Source organism: Octopus bimaculoides, chromosome 5, assembly GCF_001194135.2.
Source record: "Octopus bimaculoides isolate UCB-OBI-ISO-001 chromosome 5, ASM119413v2, whole genome shotgun sequence".
In the NCBI taxonomy this organism is placed as follows: domain Eukaryota; kingdom Metazoa; phylum Mollusca; class Cephalopoda; order Octopoda; family Octopodidae; genus Octopus; species Octopus bimaculoides.
The window spans coordinates 126,959,703-126,968,808 of NC_068985.1; the positions used below are offsets into that span (position 1 = coordinate 126,959,703).

A 9,106-nucleotide genomic window follows, 5' to 3' on the forward strand; every position below is an offset into this window, starting at 1 on the left:
ATGGTGGGAATTGAAGTTGAGGTATTGTCCAGTGAAGGTTGGCTTGTGGTATATCGATGTCCTGGATCCATATTTGGTGCATGTTATTAATACGTCCAGGAATGTTAGTTGATTGTCTTTTTCCATTTCCATTGTGAACTGTATGGATGGCTTTATTGAATCCACATGATCTAACAGCACTTGGACATCTTCCTGGTGGGGCCAGAGTATAAAGGTGCCATCAACATATCGCAGCCATAGGGTTGATTTTAGTGGTGTTGATCCTAAAGCCAAATTCTCAAAGTATTCCATGTATATATTGGCTATTATCAGTGATAATGACGAACCCATAGCTAAACCCTCTTCTTGTTGATATATATCAGTGTCCATTCTGAAGTAGGTAGTTTTTACACAGAGGGTCAACATTTCCATCAAGTATACATTGGTATGTGGAAGCGCATGGCTTAGTGGTTAGGGTGTCAGCATCATGATCGTAAGATTGTGGTTTCGATTCCTGGACCGGGCGATGCGTTGTGTTCTTGAGCAAAACACTTCATTTCGCGTTGCTCCAGTGCACTCAGCTGGCAAAAATGAGTAACGCTTCGATGGACTGGTGTCCCGTGCAGCTGGGGAACACATACACCATTGAAACCGAGCCCATGAGCCTGGCTAGGCTTTAAAAGAGCGCATTTATTTTTATACATTGGTATACTAGTGCATTCTTTTAGATGGGTGTCTGTCACCAGTTTTTCTTGAATCAATGGTAGTGCTTCATCAGTTGAGACTTTGGTGAACAGACTTATCACATCTAGACTCATCATCTGGTTGGATTCAATGGGGGTATCTTTGATCTATTCTGTGAAGTGGGTGGAATTCTTTATGTATGATGTTGACTTTCCTGCTAATGGACTGATTATATCCACAAAGAAGCGGCTCAGTGGATGGCATGCTGAACCTCTACAGCTCACTATAGGTCTTTATGGAATACCATCCTTGTGAATCTTAGGAAGACTGTACATGTGTCAGCTGTCTGTACTTCATTGGTATAAAGTGATCCTTGTTTGTGATCAAGATCTGTGACAACTTCCTCTATGTTTTCAGAGTTGGGTCTTTATTTTCTTTGCTGTAGCTATCAGCATTTATAAGACTTGCCAAATTTTCAGAATAGTCAGACTTGTTCATCACCACTGTAGCATTTCCCTTGTCCGCTGGAAGTATTATGATGGAATTGCCACTCTGTAGTGTTTTGATAGCGAACTTTTCTTCTTTAGTGATGTTTGGTTTGGGAAGTTTCGCTTTTCCTAGTAACTGTCTCATTTTCCACCTTAGTTCATCTTCCTGTGCTTTTGGTATCTTTATGGCTATCTCTTCAATAGGGGCTATTATCTCCAAGTATGGAATGCGCTTGATGGTTGTCGCAAAGTTGAGAATTTTGTTTAGTACTGCTTCTTCAGAGCTTTCTAGATGTTGGCTACTTGCTTTAATTACTGCTTTCACGGGTGGGTGACAGACTTCATTCTTCATTCTCTGACCTTTGAGCTTCGTAAGCTTCTTAAGCCTGTATGTCTTCACTTTTTTCAAATTCTTTCTCGTACAACTTTTCTAGATCTTGTTGGATTCTCTTTCTATCATCATCTCTGGTTATTCTCCTAAGTAATGAAGATAACCTCTTGCTGATTTCGTTATTTAATTGATGCTTTTTCCAATGGTTGTAATGGATCCTCTCACGGACAAGGGCATGTCCTGCCCATTCTGCTGCTCTTCGAGCTTCATATGAATCCACTGGTGTCATTACATTCATGCCAGGTGGTATTAGCTTTTAGTCTCTACATCTACACAGGAAAGTTAGATGGTTTGAAAGATGAGCTAGTTTCTGATGGACCTGAAGAATAATAATAATGATGATGAAGATGATGAGGATGATAACATCGAAAAATACCTTAGGAATGAGAACCCAGGTTAGAAATTTCCCCAGGACACCTGAAGAAGGCTGGAGAGTATATCAGCCAAAATGTGTTAACAACAAACAAGATGAGGACAAATGTCCATCAAATGTAAGTCATGTGCAGTCTGCTGCATTCAGGGGTTATGTGGTTGATTGTCCCTAGGTGCTCTCTGCATATGTGGTATAATGAGCTGCTTTCATATATTTCAGGATATCACTCTGGTAATTCTTAACTGGAAGGGACTGGTCCTGAGTCGCAATGATGTACCCCTCAGTTTCTGATATGAGCACGGCAGCCACTGATGAATAAGAACTTGATTTATTAGGGTGTAATGAAAGTTCTATCTGCTTTTTAAAGTTCAATAAAACAATATATCTGATCTATTTAATTGGTAGTATAGTCACCATTCTTCTCTATGACCTCTTTCCACCTGTCAATGAACTTTTTAATGCTACAATTATAAAATTCCTTAGGTTTAGAAATGAAAAAGAAAATTAACTAATTTTTTTACTTCTGCTCTTGAGGCAAGTTTAATCCGTGCAAATGGTTTTATAAACTTCTAAAGAAATGGTAATCTGTAGGTGTGAGATCTGGAGAGTATGGTAGGTGATGCATAATTTCCCAGGTATATAAATAAATAAGATAAAAAGGCTAGTTATTATTATTATTATGAAATTTGAACTTTTCTTTAATTATTGTCCAGATATTGTGTATAACCATATCAAGTTGAAAGTATTGGTTCTTGTCTATTCACCTTAGTTAAACAAAAATCTAATTTCTGCTTAGATGGGGGACTACTTAGGAAACCTAAGTTCTGAGTGCTGTAAGCACTTTTCATAGATGATAGACTTAACTTATTACTCTGTTTAACAACATCACCTGGTTCTTGAGTGTCATTAGCAGAATTCACTATGTTGCAATCATTTGTCTCAGATCTCCAGTGTAAGGATAATTCCTCCCTTAACTTCCACCTATCTTGGAGGACATGACAAAAAAACAAAACAGAAAAAATGTCATGGGCTGTGGCCTTCTTCCTTCACTGACTAAATAGTAAATAGCGATATCACAGACCTGACCTTGACACTTTATTATTTAAGGACCTGATTCGCTTGAATCCTGAATTTATATATATATATACATATATATATATATATGAATGAAAAGATGTATAAACGTACTGAATGTAAAAACGAATGGGAGACAAACAGAAGGTCCATTATTCTTCATCAGTTATTTACCAATTGGTACTGTTTAATTTCACACCTTTAATGATAAGACTGAGTGCTTCCCGATTGACGGTGCATACAAAAAATTGTTTTCTTGCGTAGAATTAGGGACAAGAGCAAACAAAATAGAACAAGACAAGCAAAACGACATAGAGTGTGATTTAGGGCAGTGGACGAGGACAAACAATCAAACAAAATACGGCCTTGGGGCCAGATAGATAGGTGATGGGCTTCCACAGTTTCTATCCACCAAATTTACCTACAAGGCATTGGGTTAACCCAGGGCTACAGTAGAAAACCCAATGTACTGCATAAAAAAATATTCACTTAAACATTGAAAGCTTGTTTCCAATAGGGGTCTTTGTTGGTCAGGGTTAGCTATATATTTGTACATGTATGCACAATCCCAGGCAAACTACTCTCTCCATGACACTGATATTGTCCAAGGAAATGGCTGCTACTTTAGGACTGATATAGCTTGGTATCAGTGTGATTACTGGCATTGCTGACAGAATGTATTGAATCAGGGCAAATATTGCAAGGCATCCCATCTGACTCTCTAAAAATTCTGCTAATCTACCATCCTGGATTGGTATTTCACATAGATATATGACACAACAGTAAGTCAACAATGGAGCTTCTATATAGCCACTCAATCTGCTAGAAATGACAACCAAATTTTTCTCAAATAACACCTATTTAAAAAAAAAGGAAAGATTAAGCCAAATTCCCATCACACAGCTCTCAAGTATGAACAAATATTATTTGGCAACATATACCATACTTTTGATCATTATTTTAGGTGCCTTTGTAGTTGTGAGCAGACATAAACACTTTCTTGACTCTCTTGCCCTTGATCCATTAGAACATCCAGAATGAGACAGCTGGAGGGAGAAAGGACCGTAGACACTAGCATCCAGCTGGGTACAATGGAGCAAAAACGCAAAGAGCTACTCACTCCAGGAAACTGAACCTACAGCCTTACGATTATTAGCCAAACCCCGTAACCACAGCTTACCATTAAAAAAAAACAACCCAAAACGCAATAACACATTAGATAATGTAGTCTTGTATACATTGTTCAGAAATAAGATAGAATAGTCATAGCAGCATCGGTTTATCGTAAGTCTACTTGATCAAAACTGACCTTAACTAAACAATAACCATAGTTACACTGTTACTGATACTTTTGGGATTTATGAATTAAATGGAAGGCCTTGAAGGGAATAATAGATGCTACTTATCAGGAATATAAAACCCTGGCGTCTCGAGGGATGCATTCAAAGGTGTTAATTTCTCTTAAGAATCAATATTTTCTCACATTGGCACAAAGTCACGAATGTGTTGGATATTTCCAGTACTTATCAATACATAACTAAGGATTTGGATTTTGACTGTGGAGGGATAAAACCCAAGTAGGTGTTAATTCATTTAATGCCTCCCTCCACAGTAATTAATGAATTCTTGTATTCGTATTTCGATATAAGGCACTTGTTCCCCCAGAATCCAGACGGATGAAAAAGCAAAGTTAATTAACCCTAGCAACTCTTGTAGAGATGAAACAACCTGCAACTGAATCGCTCTTTCCTTGAAAATAAATGGTAATAAAATAGATTTTATAAGACTTTTTAAAAATTCATTTCGAGAGAAAGATATTACAGACTACAAGCACTCATTTCTCATTTTTATAGACATTTGAAAGTATTAAACAAGCAAAGTGCATATGAAAAGCTTGAAACACCGCAGAGATGTTTATCGATTTCCGTTTTGGTTGTTCCACTTATATTTAGAAAGAAGGGCGATTACTTCCATTGATACTACTACTACTTCGTCTCTACTGATGCTTATTATAAATAATCAGAGAACTGATTATTTGTGGTAGAACCAGACAGCTAGGCCGATTGTTTTTATTGTAGTTTAGTCTAGTCGTTCATTACTTTTAGAGCAAACACTCCAGAGGTCTACTTCGTAATTTTGGGCCTGGGTTCGATAAATAACCACCAATAAAATATTAGATGATAGTTTCTATTGATTATAGTGAACGGAAGTAAAGCCAGTGTTTTAGTTAAGAAAAAAGTCATATCTCAGTTGAATTAAATATTTAACTGAGCATACATCATCACGTATACAGAATAACAACGCAAATGGCATTATGTGTGTCAAAAACACATTTTATTCGATATAATGAATAAAATAAAGTGTAAAACCTATTAAATTCAACTGCGACAGTTTCTCCCAGGAAATTCCCAACAAAAAATTGGCTTTGTATGAAGCCAAAATAAATTAAATCTTATACTGTATTAAAAACAAAAATACAACTTATCAGCAATAAGAAATAGAATGGATTTAAATTTTATTTTCTTCGAAAATTTTGTTGCTTTGGACCCTAAATCATTTTATTTTAGGCCTCAATAAGTAGATAAGTGAGAAACACTGTCCTGTAACATGGCGACAGGCAACAAAGAAGCGCTGGGTCTAATTAATTTGAAAAAAAAAAAAAAAGCTGAGGTTATTTGATACACATATTTCGCAGTTTCTTTTTAATTTTCGAATTGGATACATAGATAAAAATCAATAAATAAAACCACATAATAAGTGTTTGGACAGATAAGTTGTGGAAAAATTGAATGTTTACACTAAAACCAAATTATATATTATACACACACTTCTACATACGCTTCCTGCAACCTTTTTGGTCATTATAAACAAATCATTCGTCTTCAACGGGAGAATTCATACATAATACACACACACACTTATTTCGCTTACATTGGTAGCCTAATCTGAAAATTTACTATTACGCGCAGCGTACTGCTCAAAGTTCCGAATGAATTGTAGCTTTCAGTTAAAACGGTGTGCGAGGTGTAGTAACGAACACTTTAATCGCAAATAGAAAGGCAGTTGAACGATCGCTTGGAAATATCAGTCGGGAAACCTTTCTTGAACTCCCTCAGAAGCACTTGCGTGGGAGGGGCGTCGTCCTCTGTTTTAACGTCTGTCTTACTTTACCTACAGTGTAGTGTCTCCTATGAAAAGGTGACATTTATGAAGTTATCGCGTATTGTTGCTCTACTAACAGTAGAAATTTTGCTAATATATGCAACCATGCTTCCAAACGCTTTGTATTTTCCAGTTGTGTCGATTTATTTTTAACAAATTTACATTCTCATAAGGATGAAGATTTAAATCAAGGTGTAATATCCTACGCAAACTACGTACTTAAATACCTAATGCAGGGGAAATACTTCTTTCAACAGAACCCACGTAAGGGGCTCAATATCTTTGTTGTTCGGATAGTTCACACAATTCACGGTGTCTTTTTTCCATGCTGAATGGGTCAACCTTAAGTTTTCTACGATTAACAAGATGATATTCCGATCAAGCGCTTTTCCATCATGGCCCTACATTAAAATGCAAACGAAAATTTTGTTACGTTTAATTAAGGGAGTAATCGCTTAAATAACAGAAACCCCCTCCCCCCAAACAAGACGATGTGGCACATTCAACTGCTTCGCAGCTACTGACATGGCGTCATGTGTGTTGCTTTATACCACCGAGCACGTGACCTCCAACACCTAACACTCAAATTACCGCCATTTTAAAAACCATCAGGTTTCCCTGCCGGACCTTGCAGTTTTATTGTATTCTTAGAGTATTCAGTTAAAGGATTTACTCTACAGGAATAAATCGTCAATACATCTTAAGCAAAAAATTTTATTTGGTCAACCAATCAGATTTCGAAGTCACTAAGCTAGCTAGACCCATATTGCAATGCGTCGGATGTGGTAATAGCGGGAACTAACGAATTAACTCCCTTGACAAAACCAGCTAGTTCCTAGAATAAATTACGGATGACTAAAAGTTTCAAAATAATCCATGAAGTCAGCGCCATCGTGTTTTTATACTTAATTTTAATTTGGACTGAAGTTTCTTCGTATCTTATGCAATTTTCTCTATTTATATTGTTTTATAGCAAACAGAGATTAAATAAAAAAGTACATTTATAAAGAAACTGCTATTATTTTCAAAGAGTTCAGAATGCACTTGAAATATGGAAGCGCAAATTGTGACACGTTTAGGTTTTCATAACTATATAACTGTAGTTTCGTCAGCAATCGTTTGCTATTTCTAAATGGAAATGCTTGTTGTCGCACATGTTATGTGGCCAACTAATATCTGATTCCAATTGAAATTTCAACTTGAAAATAGGTTTAGAACTGAGTTTGAGCGGAATACTGCTTGTCCAATCTGTTGGTAAAGTGTTGATTTTAATATCGATACTGATAAAGTAGAATTTCGATAAATATTAACATTTAATATCAATGACTGTTTCGACACCGTCTGCAACCAGGAAAATTTATAGCTTTTAGTAAGCTTTGTTTTATTTTTTCTCCAAATTGGCTTTCTGTATATATATTTTATTGCCATTATTTTATCTTTACATTTGCATTTACCAGCTTGATTAACCGTTTTACAAAACACTTCCCCTATTCACTAATACGGAGAAATGATTCCCATTGTATTTCATGTGGTGTGTGTATATATATATATATATATATACATATATATATTGTGTGTGTGTGTGCAACGATTTTCCTTTTCTATTTAAAAACATTGTTTTCTCTTCTAAATGAGATATTTATTTACATATATGTATCTTTAATTCTGCAGATTTAAATTTGTTTTACCTTTTCAATTTTTTTTTCTATATTTATATAATGAATTTTGTCGGTTTGTGTAAATCTTATGATGGAATATTTTCGTTTTTTTATCTTTTAATAAATTAAATCAAACAGTCACAATGTAATGTAGTGAAAAAATCTTGAATATCCATAAATTCTCTGGAAAGCTTATCCTTGCCTAATTTGTAAAATGGGGGTCCAGATTTAGTGAGAAGATCTAAACGATTTTGGCAACTCATTTTGTGTCCAACAAGGCCTTAGCTAAATTCAAAAACTCAGTATCCCTCTTCTGGTTTTCCCTCCCTATAAATATGTATATATTTCTTCGTTTATTCAGTGTTTCGTCTAGATTATTAAGATTGTTTTTTTTTTATCACTATTTGAGGTTTTGCCTTAATCTCGAACCATTTTTTTTTTGTTTTCTTTAACCCATTAAATACATAAACTTTTTTTATGTTTTCATAAAATAAATAGTATGGATGGAAAAAGTCTAAAATATTATAGAAATTGTTTGGGATTTGCGGAAAATTAATACAAGAACAAAACTATTTTAAATTGAAATATAGACTTCATAGTGTTTAATTTTCTTACTGTCCTGTTTTTTGGGACACTTGTGCATTAATGGGTTAATTATAGTCTTCCCTCAAAGTATTCTTTCCGTTTATTTTTGGGTGTTCCTTTCCTCTCATCCTTTAATAGTTTTCCCCCCATGTTTTTGATGTGAGTACTTTTTTTTTCTGAAAGTGAGAACAAGGAAGTTTTAATTAATTTATTTATTGTGGTATATTTAATATGTAGGTTTAATGTTTTTCTTACATTTCTTTATGAATTCCTCTGTACACATGAAGTTTTAGTCAATATTTTTTTTAATGAAACACTTTAAAGATATATTTCGCGACGATCACAATAAGAATTGAGAAAGGTTAAACCTTTAACGATCAGTGCTTGCGAGCCAGTTTCGATTCCGGGTAGATTATTTTCTTTTACTTATGTTGCTAATATATTTGAAGAGGCATGACTGTCGCACCAGTCCTTTTTGCCACCTCAACAACTCTTACGAGTTTATGTCTATGCAAAGAAGTCAGTAAGTTTTAAACTTTTTTTTTTTTAATTTACCCATTCGTTGAAGAGCTGATCTAATTAATCGTGCGACTACAGAAGATTATCTTGGTGTTTTAATTTAGGTGTCGATGAAATGATATATATTCATATTCAGCTGAATCGCTTATGTTTGCGTATGTGTGTATATATATATATATATATATATATATAT

The 9,106-nt window shown here is 34.9% G+C and overlaps 1 protein-coding gene across 2 annotated transcripts in view; it reads left to right on the top strand.

Annotated features, from left to right (window-relative positions):
• The first annotated feature begins 6,825 nt into the window (after nucleotides 1-6,825).
• Nucleotides 6,826-9,106, top strand: part of LOC106871249 (polynucleotide 5'-hydroxyl-kinase NOL9) — a 58,867-nt gene continuing 56,586 nt past the window's right edge. Inside the window, exon 1 of one of the 2 annotated variants that reach the window (XM_014917601.2) lies at nucleotides 6,826-7,520. The gene's annotated coding sequence lies outside the window, so the exon portion shown is untranslated. The remainder of the gene's footprint in view (nucleotides 7,521-9,106) is intronic. The other variant, XM_014917602.2, reaches the window with a different exon arrangement.